Source organism: Leucoraja erinacea, chromosome 5, assembly GCF_028641065.1.
Source record: "Leucoraja erinacea ecotype New England chromosome 5, Leri_hhj_1, whole genome shotgun sequence".
Taxonomy (NCBI): Eukaryota; Metazoa; Chordata; class Chondrichthyes; order Rajiformes; family Rajidae; genus Leucoraja; species Leucoraja erinaceus.
In genome coordinates, this window is record NC_073381.1 from 52221074 (window position 1) to 52236306 (window position 15233).

General features: G+C 45.8%; 1 protein-coding gene across 2 annotated transcripts in view; it reads right to left on the reverse strand.

Moving 5' to 3' along the window:
• The window catches only part of moxd1 (monooxygenase, DBH-like 1), a 69343-nt gene that overhangs the window by 11503 nt on the left and 42607 nt on the right, over positions 1-15233 (reverse strand). The window lies entirely within an intron of this gene.

Sequence of the window (15233 nt, forward strand, 5' to 3'; positions counted from 1 at the left end):
GTGGTTCAGTTGCCTGATAACAGCTGTTGGTTTGTCACCTTGCTACCACAAGCCTGGGATCCAGCCCAGAACCTTTAGATCTTCCAGAAAATATCAGTAGAATCTTTAGCCACCTGTGGGATGCCATTGAGCTCTTCTGGTAATTCTACTTCAACCTGATCACTATCATCCTGGTCCCAAAGAAAAACAAGATATCATGCCTTAATGACTACTGTCCAGTGGCCTTGACATCCACCATCATGAAGTGCTTCGAGAGGTTATTTATGGAATTACACGTTACACATTAAATTCAGCCTATCAAGAAGTCTTGATCCACTGCAGTTCACCTACTGCCACTACAGGTCCATGGCTGTGCCATCTCCCTGGCCCCACACTCATCCCTGGAACACCGGGATAAAGAGACCACTTGCGTCAGACTCCTACCCAAACACTACAGATCTGCTTTCAATACCATTATCCCAACCAAGCTCATCTCCAAACTCGTGGAACAATGAATCAGCACACCCCTCTGCAACTGGATCCTTGACATCCTGACCAACAGACCACATTATAACCATATAACCATATAACAATTACAGCACGGAAACAGGCCATCTCGGCCCTACAAGTCCATGCCGAACAAATTTTTTTCCCCTTAGTCCCACCTGCCTGCACTCGTACCATAACCCTCCATTCCCTTCTCATCCATATGCCTATCCAATTTATTTTTAAATGATACCAATGAACCTGCCTCCACCACTTCCACTGGGAGCTCATTCCACACCGCCACCACTCTCTGCGTAAAGAAGTTCCCCCTCATATTACCCCTAAACTTCTGTCCCTTAATTCTGAAGTCATGTCCTCTTGTTTGAATCTTCCCTATTCTCAAAGGGAAAAGCTTGTCCACATCAACTCTGTCTATCCCTCTCATCATTTTAAAGACCTCTATCAGGTCCCCCCTTAACCTTCTGCGCTCCAGAGAATAAAGACCTAACTTATTCAACCTATCTCTGTAACTTAGTTGTTGAAACCCAGGCAACATTCTAGTAAATCTCCTCTGTACTCTCTCTATTTTGTTGACATCCTTCCTATAATTTGGCGACCAAAATTGTACACCATACTCCAGATTTGGCCTCACTAATGCCTTGTACAATTTTCACATTACATCCCAGCTTCTATACTCACTGAGGTTAGGTGATAAGTCATCCTCTACAATAATCCTCAACACTGCGCCGAAGGGCCTGTATCAATGCTGTATCTCCAAATTAAACTAGGTACCCTACAAGGATTCGTTCTCAGTCTCCCTATTATTCTCCTTATACACTAATGACTGTGCAGACAAATACCAATCCAACTCAATTTACAAGTTTGCAGACCACACCACCGTAGCCTTGGCAAGGCCACCAACATAAACAAGACCGAGTCTCTCTTCCCTCTCCCATCAGGCAAGAGGTACAGAAGTGTGAAAACAGATACCTCTAGATTCAGTGACAGTTTCTTCTCAGCTGCTCAGGCAGCTAAACAGTCTGCTCACAAACTAGAGTGCAGTTCTGACCTCCCGTCTATCTCATTGGAGACCATTTATTTTACACTAAATGTAGTACCCTTTATCTGTACACTGTGCATGGCTTGATTATAATCATGTATAGTCTTTTCTTCGACAGATAGCCTGCAGCAAAAGCTTTTCACTACCTTGGTACGAGCGACAATAACCAAACTAATTTCACCCAGCCTCGCAAAATGTCCCCTTTCACTTCATGATAATTGTGTGAAATTCTCTCAGATGAAAGATGATGTAAAAATCTTTATTCATTAAACAATATTCCTAGAACTGTCTAACTATCTGCTTAACCAAATGCACTAAAGTAACATTGAAAAACGACAAAAAATGTCCCCTTTAGGACTGGCAATAAATAATCAATTGTTTTCTGAAATAGTTATACAAATGTTACCACAAATGTTTTTGAGAGTGATTAAAGCCCCTGTCCCACTGTACGAGGTAATTCACGAGTTCTCCCGAGTTTTCCCCTGATTCGAACACTGGAGAATGTCTGTAGTGGGTCCGTTGGAGTTCGTGGATGTCTCGTAGCGGATCGTAATGCTAATGGTAGGTACTCGGAACATCCGGTAACTCGTGACGTTTTTTCATCCCTTTAAAAAAATGTCCACGAGTAATAAAAAATACTTGTGATGAAAAAAATTGTTACTTTTTAAACCTACCGTTAGCATTACGAGCCTTTACGAGATATCCACGAACTCCGAGTTCGGATCAGGGGAAAACTCGGGAGAACTCGTGAATTACCTCGTACAGTGGGACAGGGACTTAAGTATGTTCAAGGACAACCTTTTCCAGTAAGTAAAACTCCTACGCATGCCTGGAACTCCCGCGCATGTGTGGACTTTATTAAGTTGTTAAAGGCACATTACACATATCATAACATCCCCCCTTTTTTCCCAAAAGAGAAAAACATAGATGTACAATGTATGTTCACTTGGCATATATCTGTCCAAGTGTGAAAACAACACTTTTTCTAAATTAAAGTTTCCTTTCCTTCTCATTATCTTATTTACATAAACTTGTTTTTATCATACTTGCACTCCATAAAGACATAACAATTGACAAGAACTAAATCAATGGGTCACATAGTCTCCAAAATACTTAGGTGGTCTCACAGCTCGACCTGAGTGAGTTCTCACTGTTTCATTTATGTCAATGTCCTTGTTTTTGTCAGATCGCTCAGTAGCTGCTTTCTTTTCAGTAGGCGCTGGCTGCTGTTTCAATGCCTGTGTCGCGTTAGTTGTGGTCGGTGTAGTAGATTCGCCCTGGTCTTTGATGGTCTGGCAGTGCTTCGCTTGTTGACGTGTGACTAGCTGGTCTGGTGGATTTTCGCAGGTCTTGAGGGGATGTATGCGATTGTGACGGGATATGCCAGATGGGCTCTGAACCACATATGAACGCTCGTCAAGCTGGCGAGAAACGATGGCTTTCTCCCAACTCTTCTTTCCTTGTACGAGGGGTTGCATTTGCACTGTCACCCTCGTGAAGTGGGGAAAGGTCTTTCGATGACTCATTGTAATTGCCAGCTTGCTGCTGAACGCGCTGCTTCATGCGTTCATGCTCATACACACGGGTTCAAGTAGCCTCGCTGTCAACGGCAGATGTGTACATGTGTGACGATTTATGAGGCACTGAGCGGGACTTGTGCTCAGCCCTTGTGAAGGCGTATAACGATGATCCAACATCGCTAGGTCGGGGTCAGATCGTGATTTGCTGCTCTTCGTCACGATTCGCTTCGCGGTTTTGACGGCTGATTCTGCCTTCCCGTTTGCTTTGCTATTACCGGGACTGCTGCACAGATGCTCAAAATCCCATTCCCTTGCGAAATGGCGAAATGCGACCGATGTGTACTGCGGCCCGTTAGCGCTCACAACTTGTGTCGGGTTACCGTATCTCGCGAAATGAGCTTTCAACTTACGAATCACGGTTGGACTGCTCGTGTCTCTCCGCCGGTCTACTTCGACAAAGTTGCTATGGTAGTATACGGTGACAAGATAATCTTTCCCGTCCCATGTAAATAAATCTGTGACGACATTCTCCCATGGCCTTGTCGGCAGCTCATGACTCATGAGTGTCTCTTTTTGCTGGCTCACCTCATATGTGCGGCACACAGCACATGTAGCAATATACTGCTTGATGTCGCTACTCATGCCAGACCAGAATAGGCATTCGCGTGCTCGTCACAGGCAGCCTTCGATGCCTAGATGTGAAGAGTATCTTTTCTTTCATGTCTCTTCTTAAGTATGATCACGCGCTCGCCCTTGAAGATCAAACTATCTTTGACTGCGAGCTCATCCCTATAGCTGTAATAAGGTGTAAGCTGCTCTGGTAGCCTATCTCGTTCACTAGGCCAACCACTAATGATGACACGTTTCAGCATCTGTAGTGTGTCTTCTTTCGCTGTTTCATTGTGAATTTGCTCGAAACGTTCATCTCAAATTGGCAAGTGTGATACCATGTTGACCTCCTCGAATGCTTGCTCTCTGCTCGGAGTACCGCTAACTGCACGCGACAGTGTATCTGCAAGGTACATGAGCTTCCCCTGACAGTAGCTGATGTCAAAATCATAGCTCTGTAGGCGGAGTAGCATTCCTTGAAGATGCTTCGGCGCTTTCACTAGCAGCTTCTTTGCTATCATTTCCAGCGGCTTGTGATCGCTGATCACGCTGGTGAAATGACCAAATGTATACTGATGGAAACGCTCCACTGCAAATAACACGGCGAGCATCTCCTTCTCAATCGAGGCATATCGTGATTCGGTGTCGGTTATTGCTCTGCTCGCATACGCGATGGGACGTTCCTTTTGGAGCAAGGCTGCCCCCAGTCCCTTGTTGCTGGCGTCACACTGAATCGTCAGCTCCTCCTTGGGATCATGTTAAGATCGGTGCTTCAGATACCAGCTGTCTGATCTTGGACATCGCTTTGTCCTGCTCAGCAGACCACTCCCATGCTATGTCTGGTCTCGTCAGCTGTCTGATGGGCTCCATGGTATCAGACAGGCTGGGTAGAAAACAGCTCAGTTAGTAGACAAATCCAACTAGCCTCTGCACACCCTGTACATCTGAGGGTGCTGGCATATTGATGACATCTGTGACCTTTTTGTGGTCGGATTGCAGTCCTGTGCCAGTGATCACATGTCCTAAAAAAGGTATCTCAGTTGCTCTGAAAACAGACTTGGCCTTGTTAAGTTTGATGTGTTGCTGTACACATCGCTGAAGCAACTGCTCGAGCTTTGAGTTGTGGTCGATGACTGCGTCTTCCAACGCCTTTCCCCTACCATAGATGAGGATGTCGTCGGCAACGCAGATCACTCCAGGTAGTCCTTCGAGCGCTTGATGTAATCTTCGCTGGAAGATTTCAGACGATGCACTTAAACCGACTGGCAATCGGCGCCTCCGGTAACGCCCGGAAGGTGTGTTGAACGTCATCAGATTCGTCATCGAGTTTCACCTGCCAGAAAGCTGAGCTCATGCCTAGATCTTCGCAAGGTCGAGATCTGCCAAGATGTCCCCAATAACTGGGAGCGGATCGTATTCTCGCTTCAGCGCTTTGTTTAGCGGTTGTGGATCGATCCACACCCGGAGATCACCATTCCTTTTATCCCCAACCAAGAGCTGGCTGACCCATCTCATCGGCTCATGAACTGGTGCGATCATGTGACGCTCTACCATACACTCTAGCTCCATCTTCACCTTCTGCTTTATCGCATGAGGTAAATGTTGTGGCAGTAAGACTGTGAATTGTACTTCCTCGTCAATCTGCAGGTGTGCTTCACCAAGCAGCTCTCCTAGTTTACCATCGAACACCTCTGCATAGCGTTCTTCAGTCTTACCCGCTTTCTCTTTTACAATCGTCGACATGTGTACACGGTGAAAGCTGTCGTCATTTACAGTGATCAAATTCATTCACTGATTAGCTTTGCTTCCTAGCAGTGGGGTGAAGCCATCACTGACCACAATGAGCAATACAATACAATACAATATTTATTACATGTCATTTGAACCTCAGTGAGGCTCAAACGAAACTCTGTTTCCACAGCCATACAAACAAAGCCAATTTCCTACACATACACACAATTCAATTTACAGAAACATCCATCACAGTGAACCCATTGTGATGGAAGGCAAAGTCTTTTCTCTCCCCTGTTCTCCATTTCTCCCCCGATGTCCAAGCCCCAGGCAGGCGATGATGTCCCACGGCCATTTTAGGCCGTGCCGGGCGATGTACGGCCCCGCTCCCAGTCTAAATGTCACAAAATTGGAGCCCCCGGCAGGCATTCGAATGTCCCACGGCCATTAAGCCGCGCCGGGCGATGTACGGTCCCGCTCCGGGTCGTTCCAACCCCGTGACACAGGCTGGAGAAGTCACGTTGTGGGAGCTCTGGAAAGCGGTCTCTCACCTGGACCCGCGAGCTCCCGATGTTCCAGTCCACCGGACCTGCGCCTCCAGGAGGAGCCTCCGAGCTACGTGGTCGGGCCGCAGCAGCGAGTCACCACTGCTCCCCACGCTCCGATGCTGGCCAGCCCCACGATGGTAAGTCCGCAGCTCCGCAGGCTCCTTGACTGGAGCCTCCAGGTCGTTCAGGCTGGAGGCCGCTCCACGGTGCTAGACCCCAACGACAATGGAGACCCGACAGGAAAAAGGTCGGGTCTCCCATACAGGGAAGAGATTTTTTAAAAGTCCCCACCCCCACATATACACAGTTAAAAACACTATTTAAAAAACCCAAACAACTACATTTAACTAGACAAAAGAAAAAAAAAAGACAGACAGGCTGTAGGGGCCGCTGCAACACAGAGTTGCGCCGCCAACCACAGAATACTTGCTGTTTGTCTTGGGGTTGAGCAGCTTAAACCGGCAAACTCCTTCCGCATCCATTGTAGTCTTATTCCACATCATGAGCTTCTTTTGACATGGGGCTAGTGTGTGGTCTACGCCGTGTAAATATCTGCGTGGGCAAGATGTTCACGCTCGCTCCCTTGTTCACTTGGAAGTTGACCTGCTTCCCATTGACAAGCATCGATGCGTAGACATCATCTTTAGGCCGCACCGTGTTAATTGTGAGCATGATACTATCAATGTACTCAGTGCACGTGTCACTTCCACCCTGGTCGTCCATTTTGTGCACTTTCTTCTTTCTGCACACTTTGGCAAAGTGGTTGCAACTGCCACCTGCCCAACACGTCTGTCCGTAGGCTGGGCATTGCTGTTTGTCCATTACATGCTCTTTGCCACAATACTTGCACACTTTCACTTCTTGCTGGTGCTTGCCTTGGCTTTTCATAGGCTTAGCCCACTTGCTTTGCTTGTGTGGGTATTGCACAGCCGCGCCTCTCTTGCCGCTCTGCTGTGATTTTGTGGACTGCAGCAGCAGACCCGCTACTTCCGGTGAAAGCTTGGAGATGTGAGGCAGCCGTCTCGGCACTCTTGCAGATGTCGACACGTCTGTTGAGAGTTAGCTTCCTTTCCTGCAGCAAATGTCTCCTCGTCTACGAGTCACTATTGCCCAATAAAATCTGGTCACGGAGCAAGCTGTCCGTCATGCACTGGCAGAAATTACAGGACTTTGCTAGTGTTCTCAGGCTTGTGAGGAATGATTCAAAGTTCTCACCTGCTTCTTGTTGTCCCTTGTTGAAGACGTATCGCTCATACGTCTCATTCTTCTTGCCAATGGCATAGCTCTCGAACGTGCGAATGTTCTCGGCCAGTTCTCGGCTCTCCTCGTCATTGGCAAACATGAAACGGTCGTAAATCTCCAGTCCTGACGGGCCAATTGTATGGAGAAACAATGCCGTCTGGTATGCTGGTGTTTGCCTGTCTAGCTGTGCGACCATGCTGTAATTTGCCCACATCCGACGCTATGTTTTCCAACCTTCAATCACTCAGCGGTTGGCGGTTAATGGGGTTGGTGGTCGTATACCGCTCACGGGAAGCGGACCGGCAGCGTGCTGTGGAGTGCTACCGGTGGCCGTTTGCGTAGGCTGCTGGTCGCCAGTCTCCTCATCCCCACTCGACTCGGCTTGTTGCTGAGTGTCCGTCTGCCCCACCCTTTGGGTAGCCATGTAGTTTTGCGGCAGTTTTAATATTTTCCGTGCCTTAAATGCTTCTCAATCACCAATCCGGCGGCTCTTGACAGTTTCACCAGTCTTTAGCTGCTAACTGTTCCAGCCGGGAGCTTCAGGTTGTGGCAAAATTATGATTCTTGAAGGCACCACCGCTTGCCACCATGTTCAAGGACAAGCTTTTCCAGTAAATAAAATGTGTACGCATGCCTGGAAGCCCCTTGCATGCGTGGACTTTATTAAGTCGTGAAAGGCACATTACACATATCATAACAAAGTGCACATATGCACCCCAGATGCAAAGTCATCCAAATGAGATTCTTTATACACGCAATTCTTTTCAAACTATGTCAACAAAACTACACACTAAATTTAGGCTACTGTGAAAGATAGCGTGTCGTCTTTTCCAAAGGACGAATTGAAGGTTCCTGATATAACCTGACAAATAGCAACAAACTTGTGTGAAATTATCCAAAAACATATTCACATGTTACAAACTGTGAGCATAGCAATGCAAATGTGCATGCAAAAATGTCAAACACGAGTCTGGAACATATATGGTTTGTACTTTGTTGCTGATGTAAGCATGTTGCACAACTACCATACTACTGTGTTTCCAGCTCTGTTATTCTGCTGCAAATAAGAATTTCATTGTTCAGTTTTGGTACACATGACAATTAAACATTCTTGGCACCCACACGTACTTATTTACAGTACATACAGACACACACACACACACACACACACACACACACACACACACACACACACACACACACACACACACACACACACACACACACACACACACACACACACACACACACACACACACACACACACACACACACACACACCACACACACACACACACACACACACACACACACACACCCCCACACACTCCTTTCACTACAGCACAGGAATGGGCCCTTCTGCCCACTATATATGTGCCGAACATGATGTCAAGTTAAACTATTCTCTCTCCCCCGTGCCCCACCTAGATTTGCACCCCCCCTCCCCTTCTCCTTTCCCCACATTCCTTCCTCTAACTTCATAATTCGCAATTGTCTTTTGTCTCACAGCTTCATAATTCACAATCCTTTTGTCTCACAGCTTCTGTTACTTCATCTCTGGCCTATGTCCAACCTTTCAAAAATCCCCCTCACCTCTATCCACCCCCTCTCTCCAGCTTCCTTATCAACCCCCCGCCCCCCACCAATCAGCCTGAAGAAGAGTCCCAACCCAAATTGTCACCTATCAATGTTTTCCAGGGATACTGCCTGACCCGCCAAGTTACTTTTTTTGTAAACCAGCATCTGTGGTTCCTTATTTTACAATTTTAACCTGGTCAACATATTAATCTCAAAAAATATTTTAAACACCATGGTTCTTTTTCATAAAGAATTGAATTTAAGATCAAACTTTATTTTGGCTAGTGCAAGGCTATAGGAGAGTCACCCATAGACGACTGAAATTAATACAGATCTGGTAATTGTTTAACATTTTGAGGAGAAAACAAGGGTAGTTGATGAGGTTTAGCTTTTTGGAACTTGACCAATTTTCACGCAAGATAATGTTTAACCAATGCAATAATTTATTGATAGTTAACCTTCTGTCACCTGTTGATATTTGACTGGAAGTTGGAAGACAAGAATCAGAGATGAAGGGAATGGTGTTTGATCGCAGATTTGGACTACTGGTGACCCCCCGTTCATCATATGAATCCAACCTGTAAATGGCACCCGAAAGTCAATTCGCCAGGAAACGGAAGCCCAGGAGAATTTAAGACCGACAGGCAAAGTAGATAGTGATTTTAATCTGGATCGAACATAGAACAGTTCAGCACAGGAATGGGCCTTTCAGCACACAATGTCTGTGTCAAGCGTGATGCAAAGACCAACTATTTACCTGCCTGCACATAATCCATATCCCTCCATTTCCTGCATATTCATATGCCTATTCAAAAGTCTCTTAAGTGCTACCATTATAACTGTCTCGACCACCATCCCCAGAAGTGCGTTCTACGCACTCACCACCTTTTGCTTAAAAAATGTGCCATGCATATCCCCTTTAAACTTCACCTCTCACCTTAAAGCTATGCTTTTCCATTCTGGGATAAAGGTTCCTAAAGTCTGCCTTATCTATGCGTCTTAGAATTAAAAAAAAACATCAATCAGGTCTCCCCATAACTTCTGGCGTTTCAGAGAAAACAATCCAAGTCTGTCCAGCCTATCCTGTAGCTAATATCCCCAAATCCAGGCACCATTCTAGTAAACCTCCTCTATACCCCTTCCAAAGCCTCCACATCTTTCTTGTATTGGGGTGACCAGAACTGCAATGTAGTTTTAGAAACATAGAAAATAGGTGCAGGTGTAGGCCATTCAGCCCCATGAGCCAGCACCGCTATTCAATATGATCATGGCTGATCATCCAAAATCAATACCCCGTTCCTGCTTTTTCCCCCATATCGCTCGATTCCGATATCCTTGATTTTCAATATGGCTTTGAATTAGGAGGTACCATGAGGCACAAGGTAAGCAGGAGGATACATAGATAGTAACGAGGTGAAAACACCACAGTCACTGGAGTGGTCAAAATGTTAATTGACAGGGTAGATCTTGATGGGCAGGATATTCCTCTGTAAGTGAACCTAGGGGTTAGTGTTTAAAAATGATCAATTTAGAGATGATAATCTTTTTGTTTCCTGATCCAAGGTCAATGAACATTTACACGATAGACACAAAATGCTGGAATAACTCAACTTCACTCTGACAATGGAGGAGGCCCAAGAAGCTCACTGTGGGAATGGGAGGGCGAGTTAAAGTGTTTAGCAATCAGGAGATCGGGCAGGTTTCGCGGACTGAGCGGAGGTGTTCAGCGAAACGATCGCCGAGCCTGCGCTTGGCCTTGCCAAAACAGTGACAGTCCCCCTAGTCCTCGCCTTTCATCCCATCAACTGTCGCATACAGCACATAATCCTCTGACATTTTTGCCAACGGGATCCCATCACTAGCCACATCTTCCCATCTCCACCCCTTTCCTCTTTCCACAAAGATCGTCCCCTCCGCAACTCCCTGGTCAACTTGTCCCTTCGCACTCAAACCACCCCTTCCCCGGGTATTTTCCCCTGCAACCGCAGGAGATGCAACACCTGTCCCTATACCTCCCCCCCTCGACTCCATCCAAGGACCCCCAGTTTTTTCAGGTGAGACAGAGGTTCACATGCACCTCCTCCAACCTCATTGACTGTATCTGCTGTTCCAGGTGTGGACTCCTATATATCTGCGAGACCAAGCGCAGGCTCAGCGATCATTTCGCTGAACACCTCCGCTCAGTCCGGCTAAACTTGCCTTAAACACTTTAAATCCCCCTCCCATTCCCACAATGACTTTTCTGTCCTGGGCCTCCTCCATTGTCAGAGTGAGGCCCAGCACAAATTGGAGGAACAACACATATTTCGCTTGGGCAGGTTATACCCCAGTGGTATGAATATTGACTTCTCTAACTTCAAGTAACCCTTCCTCTCTCTCCATCCCCTCCCCCTTCCCAGTTCTGACCAGTATGACTGTCCTCAATTACATTTTATCTGTTTGCTTTGTTATCTGCTCCTAACTAACAATGATCGATTCTACATTTTCCTTGATCTCTATCCCCTTTATCTCGTTTTCACACCTTACACTTCCTTATCTCTGTATCTCCCTCTCCCCTGACTATCATGTAAATGTTCACTGACTTTGGATCAGGAAAGACAAACCATTTTCTTGAAATACGTGCAATCAAAGATATACATGCACAAAAAAGAAATCACTAAATACTAACACACAGCCAGAAATAAATCAAATCAAATCAAAAGCATTCTTTTGTACCAGTGCGGCCTTTGTCAAAGAACTGAAACACAGTCCAGAAGAGAGACACAAAATGCTGGAGTAACTCAGGGGGTCAGGCAGCATCTCAGCAGAAAAGGAAAAACAGCCCAAGTTTAATTGGAACAAAACGCTCACTTCTGAAGGGCAAGGAGCGATGATATGGGGATTAAGTTCCGCGATTAACAAATAACTAGTGAGCCAGGTTATTTAGTAACCAATTATATATGTGGAGCAGGACTTGTACTAGCCAATGCAGAACATTGTGCTGTGTACAAAACATAAGCTATCTACGTCAAAAATTCAATCCACAATGCCCAGGAGAAAATGATAAAAACATCAGAATTGTCTGTTTATGTGGTTTACAAACAACAATTTTCCTCTTTGGTAATATATCCCACAACAGCCAGAAAGCGTTGAATTCGCTTTGCCCACAAAAATAAGAAGGCTTGGCCAAGTTATGAGTCATTAGGTTTTTATAAACTATAGATATTGTTTCTTTAATTCAAAGCATATGCTACTCAGACTGAGGAACATTGAGAGCATATGCAAGGTGCACAATGGGAGAGAAAAGCAGCATTAAAATAAGCGAGTATGGTGTTTCGAAAAATGCAAGGAATCATGGGATTTATCAAAGGTCATTTGCGATAAAGCAAAAGTGAACGAAGCGCTGGCTGTACAAAATGTATATAAATTAGACAATAGGTGCAGTAGGCCATTCAGCCCTTTGAGCCAGCACCGCCATTCAATGTGATCATGGCTGATCATCCCCAATCAGTACCCCGTTCCTGCCTTCTCCCCGTATCCCCTGACTCCGCTATCTTTAAGAGCCCTATCTAGCTCTCTCTTGAAAGTATCCAGAGAACTCCACCACCCTCTGAGACAAAGAATTCCACAGACTCACAACTCTCTGTGAGAAAAGGTTTTTCTAAATGGCTTACCCCTTATTCTTAAACTGTGGCCCCTGGTTCTGGACTCCCCCAACATCGGGACTCCCCCAACACGCCTCTAGCGTGTCCAAACCGTTAATAATCTTATATGTTTCAATAAGATCCCCTCTCATTCTTCTAATCTCCAGAGTGTACAAGCCCAGCGCTCCATTCTCTCAGCATATGACAGTCCCGCCATCACGAGAATTAACCTTGTAAACTTACGCTGCACTCCCTCAATAGCAAGAATGTCCTTCCTCAAATTAGGGGAGCAAAACTGCACACAATACTCCAGGTGTGGTCTCACTAGGCCCTATACAACTGCAGCAGAACCTCTTTACTCCTATATTTGATTCCTCTTGTTATAAAGGCCAACATGCCATTCTCTTTCTTCACAGCCTGCTGTACCTGCATGCTTACTTTCATTAACTGATGAACAAGGACCCCCAGATCCCGTTGTACTTCCCCTTTTCCCAACGTGACATTTAGATAATAATCTGCCTTTTTATTTGCTAGCAGAGTGGATATCCTCACATTTATCCACATTAAACAGCATCTGCCATGCACCTGCCCACTCATCCTACCTGTCCAAGTCACCCTGCATTCTCGTAGCATCCTCCTCACAGTTCACACTGCCACCCAGCTGCAAATCTGCTAATGTTACTTTGAATCCCTTCATCTAAATCATTGATGTATATTGTAAATAGCTGCGGTCCCAGCACCGAGCCTTGCGGTACCCCATTAGTCACTGCCTTCCATTCTGAAAGGGACCCATTAATCCCTACTCTTTGTTCCCTGTCTGCCAACCAATTTTCTATCCATGTCAGTACTCTACCCCCAATACCACGTGCCCTAATTTTGCCCACTAATCTCCTCTGTGGGACCATATCAAATGCTTTCCCGAAAGTCCAGGTACACTACATCCACTGGCTCTCCCTTGTCCATTTTCCTAGTTACATCCTCAAAAAATTTCAGAAGATTATTTACGCATGATTTCTCCTTTGGAAATCCATGCTGACTCAGACCGATCCTGTCACTGCTATCCAAATGCGCCAGTATTTCATCTTTTATAATTGACTCCAGCATCTTCCCCACCGCAGATGTCAGGCTAACTGGTCTATAATTCCCTGTTTTCTCTCTCCCGTATTTCTTTAAAAGTGGCATAACATTAGCTACCCTCCAATCCACAGGAACTGATCCTCAATATATAGAACATTGGAAAATTATCACCAATGCATCCACGATTTCTAGAGCCACATCTTTAAGTACCCTGGGATGCAGACCATCAGGCCCTGGGGATTTATCAGCCCTCAGTCTACCTGCCTAATGTGGATTTCCTTCAGTTCCTCCTTCACCCCACATCCTCTGGCCACTAGTATATCAGGAAGATTGTTTGTGTTCTCCTTAGTGAAGATGGATCCAAAGTATCTGTTCAACTCATCTGACATTTCCTTGTTCCCCATAATAAATTCACCTTTTTCAGTCTCCAAGGGTCCAACTTTGGTTTTAACTAATTTTTCCTCTTCACATACCTAATGCCCCTATCCCACTTAGGAAACCTGAACGGAAACCTCTGGAGACTTTGCGCCCCACCCAAAGTTTCCGTGTGGTTCCCAGAGGTTTTTGTCAGTCTCTCTACCTGCTTCCACTACCTGCAACCTCCGGCAACCACCTGCAACCTCCGGGAACCGCACGGAAACCTTGGATGGGGCGCAAAGTCTCCAGAGGTTTCCGTTCAGGTTTCTTAAGTGGGACAGGGGCATAAATAAGCTTTTACTATCCTTCTTTATATTCTTGGCTAGCTTACATTCGTACCTCATCTTTTCTCCCCGTATTGCCTTTTTAGTTATCTTCTGTTACTCTTTAAGCATTACCCAATCCTCTTGCTTTCCGCTCATCTTTTCTACGTTGCACTTCTCTTTTATTTTTATACTGTCCCTGACTTCCCCTGTCAGCCAGGATCGCCCCTTACTCCCCTTGGAATCTTTCTTCCTCTTTGGAATGAATTGATCCTGCACCTTCTGTATTATTCCTGCCATTGTTGCTCCAATGTCATCCCTGCTAGGGTACCTTTCCAGTCAACATTGGCCAGCTCCTGCCTCATGGTAAGCCTGGGGCCGCCACTGCTCCGGGCCGGTGTCCTGTCAGTCCAGGGTCACCCCGGACATCTCCAGCCGCCCACGGACAGGGATGGGACACTCAGGAGGGGACGGGGACAGTCCAGTAGCAATTCAACAGCGCTCGCAGCGCCGGAGACCCAGGTTCGATCCTGACTACGGATGAAACTGAGGTCTGTATACACGCAGCAGCTGAGCTACCGAGAATCTTTATCGCGAATTACCTATGACCTGGGCATGCGCAGTCGAATACCCAACTCGTTTATAAAGAGTGGTTTAAAAAAATGTAGGTTTCAACTGGAGATAAATGCAAGGAGGTCTGTGATAGGTCTGAATGAACCCGACCCGAAACCACAACTGTCCATTTCCTCCACAGATACTGCCTGACCTGGTGAGTTCCTCCATCGTTTTGAGTTTAGCTCAAGATTCCAACATCTACAGTTTATGTCCTGATGATGGGTTCAAAATGTTAGCATGCAATGCCTGCTGCATTTGAATCAAAGGCTGGCACATGAAGTATAAGTACTTTCAAATGAGACGTTGCCTGGTGTAGACAAGGCCAAAATTCACAAAAGAAAAACTATTAGACTGGAGACAAGTGCCTGCCAGGATAGTTGCTCTTTTTGATAAATATCAAGACGGATTAAATTTAGCACAGAAAACCGTGGAGTGATTCGTTTTGCTAAGTACAATGATTAGAGCCAATGAAATTTAAATTGTAC